The 13,944-nt window shown below is 38.0% G+C and overlaps 1 protein-coding gene and 1 pseudogene across 1 annotated transcript in view; one reads left to right on the top strand and one right to left on the bottom strand.

Annotated features, from left to right (window-relative positions):
- GRID2 (glutamate ionotropic receptor delta type subunit 2) overlaps positions 1-13,944 on the bottom strand; it is a 1,366,498-nt gene that overhangs the window by 1,250,368 nt on the left and 102,186 nt on the right. The gene's annotated exons all lie outside the window — the stretch shown is intronic.
- LOC112317680 (large ribosomal subunit protein uL30-like) lies at positions 7,827-8,552 on the top strand (annotated as a pseudogene).

Raw genomic sequence — 13,944 nt, 5'->3', positions numbered from 1 at the left:
GTGAGTTATTGCTACCATCAACTATTTCTGTTAGGATATGTCAGCAGTGGTAGATGTAAACGAAATATTAGATGCAAAATTTATAAATCAGAAACTGATTCTCACTCATAAAAGGTTATGAAAGATAATGTTATGGTTTAAAGATGATTCATTTAATTTTGTCTCGTTCTTTCCTAATAAAAAATAAGACAGGGTAAAAAGCATGTTCTGGCTATCCTAACAAACCCCTTGTCTAAGATATGCTTTTACAAATATGAATAAAAAGTTTTTTTATGAGATAATGAAAGCTGAGACATTAATCAGGGCACTACAATCAATAGCTGAGATTTGAAACTTGTGCTTTAATTTTAATTGTAAAATATATATTTACTGAGACATTTTCCTATATAAATATCAATATTGGACTTAACTCTATGCATGGTTAACAACAAAAAGTAATGCTAGGCTAATATTCTACTAATAGAAGCCCAATCTGAAAAGAAATCTCTATGTAGAACATACATATGACACTATAGAATCCATAACCAAGGTGAACCCTGGAGACATCCAGGTATTTCTAAGAATAAATTTCTACACTAACTGTCCACAACCAATAGTTTGCCTTTGTTCCATCTTCTAGAAAAGCTCATTAACTATCACCATCAGCCACATCATAAACTCAGAATTGATCCTCTCGTACTTTCTCTGCCTCAATTCAACTTAAATCTTCATTTTTTCAATGACCAGAATGATATGTTAACTTACTTGCTTCATATTCTTTCTTTTGTCCAGGTAATACTGTCCCTGAAAAACTTCAAACTTGCATTAATGTAGTCATCTATTTCCATTTTCTCCAGAGACCCTCACAAAAGCTTTGTAGATTTGTGTCCCTGAAGATTCCGTGGGTCCAGCCTCATTTTTAAATCTTCAGGGCTAACTGATAATCCTTTTTTATCTCTAGTCTGCCTCCACTTCTTGCTATAAGAGCAGCTGTTCTTAACTTCTATCATTCTGATGAAGCCTCACCTTCCCACTAGCTATTGTCTTGGATAGTTGCACTATGGTCTACTTCACTGAGAAACAGCATGATGCAGCATCCTTTTCAACTTAATGTGCTCCAGTCTACAAATTTACTCATTAAAGACATCAAACCTTTATACCTATCTCCAGTCTCAGGATAAAGCTATTCTATTTATCATATGATCTATGATTTCCATTTTGCTATGTTTTCAATCTCTCTATAGTTTGATATCGTAACCTTCATCTATCCTATTTTTATTTGACCTTAACAGGCCTCAGGTATTCCTACACTTAAAAAATCCTTTGATAATCCCACAGCCTCCTCCACCACAATCTAGTATGTACCTCCTCACAATCTGTAGAATCATTTCTTTTTTAAAATCCTGTTATTCTTCAAAAGGATAAAATCTAAGCTTCTTTACTCATTAACACAATGAAACTGCTATCACATAAACCCATACTATGGTGGCATTCCTCAAGATGTAATTGGTGTTTTTGTATGTACTTTTTGTTGTTGTCTGTCAGTACTTTAGCCACCTTCTCTTCTTTCTGATTCATAGTTCACATCTAGTCTTTCTTCTTTGGCCCCCATGCACAATCTTACTCTAGACTAAGTGCACAGGCGCCACAAATTCAAGGTCTATGTCTAAACTTCTTGTGTTCTTCTTCCACCTCCTCCATCGTTCAGATCATCAAGCCGTTTCAGCCTAGCACTTAAATCCTTCCAGGAACCGAATCATTCTTTACCTAACAGGCTTAGTTTCATTTAAAGCTGGCTTGTTTTAAACCCATTTAAAATCAATAGAAATATAAGGCATACTTTGTAAGGAGTACAAAGATAAATAAGCCACATATTTCGAGAATTTCATAAAAGTTTGGTACAATAGAGTGGAAAATTATATAATATCATAAGTGCAAAAATATATAATAAATGCAAAAAAAACACATAAAGAAAGAGAAAATGAAAAAGAATATCAGAAGTGAAACAAAGAAATGCCCCTAGAACTGTCAAGAGAACATTTCTGAAAGTAAGGACTTTCAGTTTGGGCTGTGAAGGTCACCTAGGGTTGAAGGTCTGGTAAAAGAAGGAGAGGAGGACATTTATCTCAGGCAAGGGGAAAGCCAGTGCGAAGTCGGAAATGCCAGGGCCTCTCTCATAACCTGCAGGCAGTTCAGCATTTGCGCCTGGTGAAGCACAGCAATGGCGAATGGGCAGGGATGCTAAAACAGGACAGCAGGAGTGCACGGTTATTGTTATTACCTCATGTTAGTACATGAGGTTTAAGTGTAATAAATTCATGTGAAAGTAGAAAATAAGATGTGATTAACTTATATGAAATAATTTATTTCTTATACCAAGGTCAGGTCCCAGGTCGGGACACATACAAGAATCAATCAATGAATGCATAAATAAGGGAAGAACAAGTTGATCTCTCTCTTTCTCCAAGAAATGATTATAATACAATTTTATCTCTTAATTTTTCTTTCAGTTGATAAAGAAAATGCTTGAGCTAAATAAGAGGTAAAAATATAAAATTACAGTTCAACACTATAGAAAACATTACTTTCTAGGACAAAAAAATAGATGTGCTTTTCTTTTCTTCTTTTCCTTTCCTTCCACATTTTCAGGATTAGGAAATTCAGAAAAGAAACTTGTTAAGACCTTTATTATTTTTATAACAAAGAAACAATGTGATTTTATAAGCCATAGCACAAATACTGTTCTTGAATATGCAATAAATCAGTTGGCACATAGTTCAATATTGCTATAATGAACATTTCTAAATTCTACATCATTAAACTGTAAGTAAGAATTCTAGTTCCTGAAAGAATCGGAGTATAAATGAAGGTATTTTCCTAGGATACCTCACAAGAGTCAATTTAAACACATGCAGACAGATACACAATACTGCATATTTGCAATAAAAATAGATCAAGATTTTAGTGAATAGATAACAGATATTGGATCATTCTTAGATTTGAAAATGTGGAAAAAGTGAAGAGAGTAAATATCCCATATATGCACTATGTACAAATTCATTATATATAAAATGCCTTGTTAAGAGAGGCTTGAGACAGCCTACCAACATCCTTAGAACATGACAGATGAAAATTTTAAAAAGGAAATGCTTTAAAAAGTCAAAAAAAGGGAGAAATCATGGTCAAATGACAGACAATACCAAGAATGAGTAAAAAGTAGAGCAAGTTTCACAAGACTGTTTCAAAATGTTTCCACAGAAAAATTCTCAAAGTCCATTTTGTAAAAATAATTTGAGGTATGATTTGGTGTCAAATAAAATAAGTTCAAGTATATGAGTTTGTGCTGGAATGACTGAGTCAATAATCATTTTTTACTTACTAAGAAATGCCCGAGCAATGGTGGTAACCATAACGGATGTGCGCTCACCGCATGGCAGAACTTGTGAAGACATGAATGATCTCCTTCAGTCCTCACAACAATCGGGGCAAGTAGGTACTGCAGCTCTATAACAGTCTTAACACAATTCTGAAGTTTAAAAATATAGTAAAAACCCAAAGTTGTTTTTGTTGTTGTTTATTTTTTCATAAAGATAGCAGCCAAGTCCTTTTGGAGATTAATACTGATATGAAATGAGACGAAGCTATTTATATTTTTATTTATTCCACTTACAGTGACTTAATTTATTCCTTTGCAAAAAGTACAAAATGTTGCAGATCTGTTGAGGCTATTATGTCGTATTTAGATAGGACCCATATCCACTATTTCTAAATCCTGAAATATACCTGCCCCTGAGAGTTCAGATAAAGGACTGTTAACCTGTATTGCTATCAGACTTCGGAAACATGTGTGTGTGAAATGTGTGTTCTGAGATGTATGATTTCCATCCAGTCAAAAAACTTCAGTGTTTGAGCTCTAATCCATTATGCATGCTGCCTCTGTGTCAAAGTTGTTTCTCTTAGGGGTGCCAACATAGGAACGTACCTTCTACCAAGGACAAGTCTACAGCTACATACGGATCATTACCCTCTGAAAAAAATCTGTAGACTAGATGAACTGTTCCTCCACAAAAAAGATAAAAGAGCCACAATGAAAAAAGTAAAAAAAAAAAAAAAAAACAGATGCATAGTAGCACTAAAATCCAAACCCCCAGCACACAACATGAAAGGGTCTCACTAGTCCAATGCTGTTCCTGGAGGAGGAGAGGTTTGTGACCCACATCGAGCACCCCGACCCTTAGGATCTGCACCTGAAAGATGAGCTCCCAAAGTGTTAGGCTGCCGAGATTCTCCTTTTAAAGGGTTCACGTGAAGTTTCACCTACTCTAGGATCCAGTGCGAAGGCAGCAATTGAAAACTGCATCAACTACATGTGCAGGGAATTCGTTTACTAACCCTAAAGCTTCTGCTGCAGGGACGGGGACAGCTGAAACACTCCTCAGAGGCGGGAGCACCGAAGGGTGCCATTTTTGCACTCTCAGCACGCCCAGCTCGTTCAGGCAGGCTAACTTTGATGCAGCAGTCTCCTGCTGCCTTACTAGGACAGTGGGGGTGAGCAGTCACAGAACTGTCCTGCTGCCTTGCTGAAATGCAGCACTCTCCTGCCTTCTGGATGGGGCAGATGAGTGCAAATAATCACAGCAATTTCCACTTCCCTGGAGGGATAGGCTTCAGGTTTCACACACATCTACAATTTACAAAAGCACTCCCAGTGAACAAACGCAGGAGACACTCCTTGCCCATTCCCTTATCCTTACTGTGGCTCAAATATACCTACCAGAAAGGAGCTTATGCCTTTGTTTAGAGCCTCAATTTTTGCAACTGTCACCCCAGGGGCACCTCCAGATCTCCTGGTCTAGAGACCAACAGGTTTTATGACCCTTGCCCCAAAGGACTAGATACATTTGTATAATTTGTGCTTCTTTGGGGTCTGGCTTCCAGTCAGCCTGAAACTGCTTGCTAAATGATATTCTTCCCCTTGGAACACTGACAGGTCTTAGCGTACCTTCAACAATGAGGACCTATCAAGAATTGATCAGGCCATTTAGACAATCACAAAGGTTCAAGAGACAACCAGAAGTTAGAGCAAAATTTAAAGATAAGGTTCATCACCTACACAAGACCACTTCTTCAAGACTAAGTAAAAGAAAATGAGGAAACAAAGAATTATGCTCCGAAAGAAAGCTCAAGACAAAACCTCAGAAACATCCCTTAATGATACAAAGATAAGTAATCTAACTGAAAAAAATTCAAAGTAGTGGTTATGAAGGTACCCATCATACTGAAGAGGAATGGATGAACAAATTGAGAACAACAACAAGATAGAAAATGTAAGATAACACCAAACAGAAGTCGCAGAGCTGAAGAAAACAGTAAACAAACTAAACAATACAGTTAGTAGGGTTTTCAGTAACAGAATGTGTGGAGCAGAAGAAAGTGAGCTGGAAGACAGAGCACTGAAAACCACAAACAGCAGCAAAAGAAACAAGAATTTTAAAAAGTGAAGGCAGCTGAAAAGACCTAGGAGTCAAAATCAAGCTAAATAACATTTACATTACAGTGGTCCCAGAAGGAGAAGAGGGAGAGAAAAGAGTAGAAAACTTTCCAAAGAAGTAATGGTTGAAATCTTCCCCAACCTGGGGAAGGAGACAGACATGTCAGTCCAGAAAGCTCAGAAGGTTCCATGAACTAGGACCCAAAGACGTCCACTCCAATATACATTATAATTAAAATGACAAAATTTAAAGATAAAATCTTAAAAGCAACTAACATCATATTAATGGTGAAAAGTTTTAAGTTTTTTGTCTAAGATCAGAAACAAGAGAAGAACGCCCATTCTCCCCACTTTTTTCAAAATACTACTGGAAGTCCTATTCACAGCAATTAGGCAAGACAAAAAAGTTGGCCAATTGGACAACTGTAGGTTGAACAGAGATAGAACTGTCACTATTTTCAGATGATGTGAGACTATATATAGGAAACTCTGAAGACTCCATCAAAAAATGTTAGAACTAATAAACTAAATAAAGTTGCAGGATATGAAATCAATGTTAAAAGTGTTTTGATGGTTGTCAGATGGGAAGGGGGTGTGGGGTAAGGGATGAAGAGGTGAGGGGATTAAGAAGTACTAATAGGTAGCTACAGAGTAGCCATGGGGACGTAAAGTACAGCATAGGAAATGGAGCAGCCAAAGGACTTACACCATGACCCACGGACCCCATGGGTATATCAGCAATGGTGTCGGGACTGCCTGAGGGACTCGGGGGAATGCTAGGTGGAGGGGGAAAGGGGGAAAAATTGGGACAACATAACAGCATAATCAATAAAGTATAATTTTAAAAAATCTGTTGCACATCTCTACACTAATAACAAACTATCAGACAGATAAATTTAAAAAGTAATCCCATTTATAATTGCAACAAAAAAATACTGGAAGTAAACTTAACCAAAGAGGTAAAATACCTGTACACAGAATACTATAAGACATGGATGAAGGAAACTGAATAAGACACAGTAAGTGGAATGATATTCTGTGCTTATGAATGGGAAAAATAATTTTGTTAACATGTCCATAACACACAAAGCAATCTACTGATTAAATGTAATCCCTATCAAAATTCCAAAAACATTTTCACATAACTTAAATAATCTTAAGTATGTATGGAACAATATGAGATCCCTCAATAGCCAAAGCAATTTTGGAAAAAAAAAAAAAGAACAATCCCATTGGTATCACATTCTTTGATTTCAAACTATACTACAAAGCTATAGTAATCAAAATAGTAAGATATTGGAATGAAAACAGAACATATAGATCAACGGAACAGAAAATAGTGCCCAGAAATAATCACCCACATATGTAAAGTTTAAGACAAAGAAGGCAAGAATATACAGTAGGGAAAAGACAGTATTTTCAATAAATGGTATAGGGAAGATAGCAGAGCTACATACAAAATAATAAAACTGGACCACTATCTTACCCCATCTACAAAAACTAACTCAACATGAATTAAGGACTTGAATGTAAGACCTGAAACTATAAAACTCCTAGATGAAAACAGATGATAAGCTCCCTGACATACGTCTTAGTGATTTTATTTTTGCATCTGACTCGAAAGACAAAAGAAACAAAATAAAAATAAATAAATTGGACTGCACGAAACCAAAAAGCTTCTGCACATTAATGGAAATCATCAATAAAAGGAAAAGGCAACCTATTGAATGGAAGAATACATTTGAAGTGAATTGTCAAAAAATATGTGTGGGGGATTATTTTGGTGGAGGTACTTGGCCAAGTCCTTAAAACTGGAAATGGGAGGGCTAAAGGGTGGGTGTTTTGGTTTCCCTGTACCTTGAGAAAGGGCAGCAGAGTGACGGGACCTTCCCTATCTGAGATCCTGGGAGGGAAACGCCCTCTGCAGCTGCAGAGCGTCCTTTTCGAGGACTCACTTTTAGATTAAGGGGTGATGCTGGTGTCACTGCCCCTGTCTCCTCTTTTTCGATTTACTTTTCTGCCTTTCTCTTTTTTCTATCTTAAAATAAAGCTTTGTGTATGAAAATTAAAATAAGCTGGGGAGATAACCAATCTACATTATTTCATTTAGAAAACATAAAAATGAATTTTATTTTGAAGTTAGGTTTTAAATGGGAAAAATATTATACCACAGAGAACGGGGCATTTGTGCCCTTCCCTTGACATTCCTTTGTTAATTCTTCAGAATCTCAATTTTTTTTTTTAATCCTGAAAGATTAAACATACTCTCATAGCCTTGTAAAAAGTGAAGAACTCTTTTTTCCTGGCTGGAACCACAGAGGGTGCAGAAGAGAAGGCGATGGCTCATGTTGTGCCAGAAACCCTTAAGAAAAAGCAAAGGAATTTCACGGAGCTGAAAATCAAGCACCTTAGAAAGAAGTTTGCCCAAAAGATGTTTCAAAAGGCAAGGAGGAAGTTTATATATGAAAAATCTAAGCACTATCCCAAGGAATATAGGCAGGTGTACAGAACTGAGATTCGAATGGCTAGAATGGCAAGAAAAGCTGGCAACTTTTATGTACCTGTGGACCCCAATGTGGCATTTGTCATCAGGATCAGAGATCAATGGTGTGAGCCCAAAGGTCCAAAAGGTGCTGCAGCTTCTTCACCTTTGCCAGGTTTTCAATGGCACCTTCCTTAAGCTCAACGAGGCTTCGATTAACATGCTAACAGATTGTAGAACCATATATTGCATGGGGGTACCCTAACCTGAAGTCAATAAATGAATTGATCTACAAGTGTGGTTACGGCAAAATCAACAAAAAACAAATTGCCCTGACAGATAATGCATTGCTTGCTCGATCTCTTGGTAAATACGGCATCATCTGCATGAGGATCTGATTCATGAGGTCTATGCTGTTGGAGAAAGCTTCAAATTACATTCTATACGAGGTGGAATGAAGAAAAAGACCACTCATGTGTAGAAGGTTGAGATGCTGGTAACAGGGAGGACCAGATCAATAAGCTTATTAGAAGGATGAATAAGGCATCTACCATGGTCATTTTTGTAATCTGCTCAGTTAATAAACAGGAACTGCTTTAAAATTGAAACAAAAAAAATGAAGAAGAAAAGAAAAAGGAGGAGGAGGTGGGGAGAAGACAAAGAAGAAGAAGAGGGGGATGGGGAGGAAGAATGAAAAACCTCTTCTGAGACTGCTTTCCTGAAACTTTCTCTGTATCTTTCCCTCCTCTTCTACCCAATTTTCTCTGAGCATCCTACATTTACCCATGTTCTGCCTTTGCTTTATGTTGACTCTTGCTTAGCCTGCAGTGGAAAGGTTCTCTGGGTCCCCAGTTTCCCATTGATGCCATATCCTTCACCATCACTGATGCCATACCCCTCCTTTCCATCATCCCCCACTGTGGTCCTCTGGCCACCTGTGCATGCGTGTGAAATTCTGCCTGAGTCAGTGGTATATGCAGAGTACGTGCATGAATCTGTCACAAAGAAGGAGCATGAATGAGAACCTCTGAGCATTACTGCCTTGGGGCCTGATGTTCTCATTTTCCTCAGTGCATGTAACAAGAAATTAAATGGAACAAGAGTTTCGTGTGGTTTTGTCTGGAGAGTTTTTTTAACCTTTGTTTTTCATATGTAGACTGTTTAGCTTTTCCTATTTAGTTTATTTTATTGAGGATTATACATATCCAAAAATATGAACAACTCATAAAACTCAAAAACAAAAAATCAGATTAACAAATGGGCAGAATATCTGAATAGACATTTTTCCAAAGAAGATATACAAATGGCCAACATGTACATAAAAATATGCTCAATATCACTAGTTATCAGGGAATGCAAATAAAAACCATTAATGAGATATTACACCACATCTGTCAGAATGGTTGCTATAAAGAAGCCAACAGGTATTGGCCAGAATGGAATAAAAAGATACCCTCACACACTATTAGTGGGTCTGTAAATTGGTACAATCACTATGAAAACCAGTATGGAAGTTCCTCAAAAAATTAAAGACAGAACTACCCTATGACCCAGCTATTTCACTTCTGGGTATCTATCTGAAGAAAACGAATATATTAAATTAGATATATGCACATCCATATTCATTGCAGATTATGGGAGCATTATTTACAATAACCAACAAATAGAAACAACCTACCTCCAACAATGGACAAATGGACAAAGAAGAAGTGATATTTATAATGGAGTACTACTCCGCCATGAAAAAGAATAAAATCTTGCCATTTGAAAAAACATGGAGAGTATTATATTAATTAAAACAAGTCAGAAAAAGGCAAAGACCACATCATTTCATTACAGTGCAATCTAAAGACAAATCAGACTCATGAATACAAAGCACAGATTGGTGGTTGCAAGAGGGGAGGGACTTGGGAGAGGAGGAGGGGTGAAGGGGGTTTAGAAGCAAAAACATCCAGATACAGAATAAGCAAAGCATGGAAATATTATGCACCGAATGGGGAATATAGTCACTATAAACTGTATCTCACACCAAAACTTTGTAGATATTGACATGCAGTATATTTAAAATATAATCCTTATCAGGGATAGCTATCCTGTTACTGTTAAATGTACTGCCATGTTTTAACAGTCAACAAAACACTAAGGAAAAAAGCCTAATGAGAATACATGACCAAATAGGATTCCACCCCACAGCACAAATTGAGTTAAAGAGTTTTCAAGAGAAGGTCAAAGACGCATCCAAGAAAGTCATGTTGAGTCTGCTCTAACACACACCTTTTTAACAGCAATGCAATGGGTATGGCCACAATTAGCATAGCCTGGAAACAGGCTAAATGGTTACATCAAACTTGGGTGTAATATCTGTTTTCTACAACGTGAACCAGAAGAGTCATATGAAGTGAGAGGCCTTGCCCAGAGCATGGTGGGATAGCCACATCCTGCTTTCCTCTTTGTTAGTGGTGTTGATGGCAATACCTGAGGGCGAGGCAGCAGTGGTTCCACAGAACAAAGACCATCACTGATTGTAATCAAGGCACGTCCCCTTGAACAAATCCTAAATATGCGAATTATGCCTCTAATTCCTTGTTCCCAGAATCTCTGCAATGGGACTGAACCTAAACATGTAGGGAACAGTTTCATACTCACTTAAATTACTGGGTCAGTTTCATTTATTTTATTACACCAACAGACAGACAATGGATTTATTATGTACAATTTTAATTTATGTTGCATATTAGACACCATTTCATATATTATTGTATGTTGTACACCAGCAATTGATATAGTTAAATATTCAACTTCTTGCATACCTCTAGTCCCAATTTGGAAAAATGTCTGAAACCACGCCTTTTAAATTCACCTACAAAAGTAACTGTCTGGAACAACCTACATTTTAAGCTGAGTGATAGAATTTCAACAGTGATAGAACAGAACACAATAAATATCGAGAAATCAAAGATGTTATCCACATAGATTGTACTATGGCTCTCCTGGAGTTACTCTGCGGACCTCTAGAATCCTGTGTGGTTTCTTTGAAGAGGCTTCCTTAAAACAATGGGGAAATATATTAAGTGCACCTGAAAAAGCAACACTGTAACAGCTAGAAGAAATAAGGCACCCTCTCTCTTCATGCCACTGCTCATAAGGCATACTTCTGTTTTTGGCATAGTGACCACAAACCATATAATAATACAAAGAAAAAATATAAGAAAAATAGAAGAGAAAAAAATTAAGTTAGAAATAAAGTAAGAAGAAATAACATGGAAACAAAATAAAGTTTAAAAAGAGAATAAGTAGAAATAAATAGGAGACATAAACCTAAAAACTATTGACACTGATAGATGAACTAGAGGAGAATCAAGGAAAAAATATAATACTCCGAAATAGTTATGATGTATTAAAATCAGAAAAGTTATCAAGATGAAGATAAAGAACAACACTGAAAGTTTAAAACTTGGGAATATTTTATATTTAGGGGATTGAGGATTAAGAATAAGAACTATGTGCCAAAAAGGTAAAAATATAACATATTTGAATGTAAAAACATGTAAGATAAATAGAATATTGGAGAGTTTAAATTAATACAAAAGAAGGATTATTACCAAAAGACAGTACATGAATGTAATACTGCATCAGTTTTGCCACAGAGCTAATGAGGCAAGTTTAAAGATTAAAGAAAATTAAATGTATTTCCTTACTGGAGACAAATTTTCAAAGAGTTAAAAAAAAAAAAAAAGAACAGAACAGATATAAATGAGTAACGCAATCCCTGACTACTACTGACAGGCTGCCTTCCAAGGGTGTGGCATTCTCTGCTTTAGTCGCAGAATTATCCCTAACTGAAAACCCTAGTGGGTAGTGAAGAATGAGATGCCAGTAGACTCCAACCCCCCTCCTTCAACCAGCTCCCATTTTAAGAATGTGCAGTTCTATTTAAAACTACTCAGGATTATCCCCCATCATAGAAACAGCCTCTGTTTCCCCAGCACAAGCAATGAATGGCTTGCCGAACCTACCAAGTGCCCAAGATAACTTTAATTTAGAACAACTGATGAATTCTCTGTTCTAGCCCTATCTGCCAACATTTTTTCTGATGTTTCACTTGTACTGTTTCTACAGCCTCGTCATAGCACAAGGATAAGGTCGCAAAGCATAATAGACAGCCCATTAAAGTATGTAAGAGATGAGGGATACAGGGCTGAGAGGTGACCCCATGAACAGATCCCGTTTTCCCAACCCTTTAGAATATAGAGAAGGTACGGGGGTCACATCCTTAGAGTTTCTTAAGTAATTTTCTGTGTTGCATATCTTACACCCTAGCTTTTATTCTTAAAGTCCTTTTTTCATGTAGTCAAAGCTTGGCCAGTGTACTGCCCATGTCTGACAGTCATACTGTTCGTCCTTGGAGAACTGGCTAAACCTCAGTTATGCTCAGTGGTGGTAGGACTAGGCTGGGGGCAGGGGGCAGGGAAAGAGAAAAATGCTCTCTAAATGATACACAGGTGGAAAAACTCAGTATTTATTTGGATAAACTTCCAATTCTGTTTGCAGGAAATTCCTTATGTTCTCCATCTATTTTTACGTTGGGTGATTATTGTTCAGCTCTTGTAGAGTGGTGAACTGAGCAACTGCCCCATTGGCTTTGTTTACCTTTAAGTGTATACAAGCAAATACAGTCCATTTAAGGAGTCCTTAGCCATGCTCACTGGGATACTCCCCCATCACCGCTAACTCACACATACATTTGCCTTGCTCTGCTTCTGTCAACTTCTAGAAATGATTCTTGCCAGACCTGGAAGTAAAGAAATCTTGCTCAGTTGAATTAGAAAGGAGTCCATGGATTTGCCCAGCTCGCAATATCTCTTCTATTTTTGATGTTTCTTTTCAAATTACCAGCACCCTTTCTAAGTAGCCTGCTCCTACTGACAGAATTGACTGCAGGTCAGTGTGTGCTTGGCTATGAAAAAGGACAAAAAAAAGTTGTCCAATTTTTTTAAATTAAAGAAAATACAGACTTAAAAACAATACATTACATATGATGTGAAAATTTTATTGGTACTAATCTACCTTAGTTTTAATAATTTACATCAAAAACTGATGACAGTCTGGCCAGACTGCTGGGAGCAGGTGGAGGGTGGGGAACAGAAGTGGCCATCAGAGGAGATCACTTACCTCCCAAGGCAGTGGGAGGCACCACGCTGCCCCAGTATCCAAGCCTGCAGCTTGCCAACACTTCACACCTAGTGTGGGGCATCCCGCTCCCGGAGGCATATGCCCCTCCCCCAGGCAAGATGGCAGCAGGAGAAGGTATAGCAGTGATCCACCAAGGCTAACAACATAATTAGTTAAGGGAAAAAGCCCTCCTACACCCTCCCAGTACCTGATTGGGGGTGTGACCAGGTGAAGGCACGCATGTGTGCACCATCAGAGGTCAGAATGGCGGCAGGGGAGGGTGTGGGGGCAGAGAAGGCTGTCCACAACGCCTGGGGAAAAGAAGGAATTGGTTGGGGAACGGTCCTGGAGTGTGCAGAAGTTTGGGCTGAGAAAGCATCTGGTCCGCCCCACACAGGAAAATAACATACACCCAGGGGAAGGAAGGGAGGCCATCTTACCCACAGCACAAACATACCGGCCAGTGCGTTTACAGGACCTTCTGGCCGTGGAAGCCACTTGGCCAATGGTGGCGCCAACCCCACACACAGGTTCCCATGAGGCAGGGAGAAAAGCTGAGCCACCTGGATGACCACTTAGTGGCTGCCTGTTGTTCCCAAAAGATGGTCCTTTAAATGGGAGGAGAAACTCTGAACACTGTCTTTGGTCTGGCTGAAGAGGGCTGGGTTTTCCTCTGGTTTCCCAGAGGGGATGGGCTTCGAGACAAGAGTCTGCCATTCTCCCAGATCAGGCAGCATTTGAATAAAAACCTCTTTCTTTTCTTACCTGTCTCTGTCTCTAGAATTTTCCTATTGGAAATTCCTCTAGAATTTCCTAGTGG

The sequence above is a fragment of the Desmodus rotundus genome, chromosome 4, assembly GCF_022682495.2.
Source record: "Desmodus rotundus isolate HL8 chromosome 4, HLdesRot8A.1, whole genome shotgun sequence".
NCBI lineage: Eukaryota > Metazoa > Chordata > Mammalia > Chiroptera > Phyllostomidae > Desmodus > Desmodus rotundus.
The sequence above is the reverse complement of the archived record's forward strand: the minus strand, read 5'-3'. Positions and strand labels throughout refer to the sequence as shown.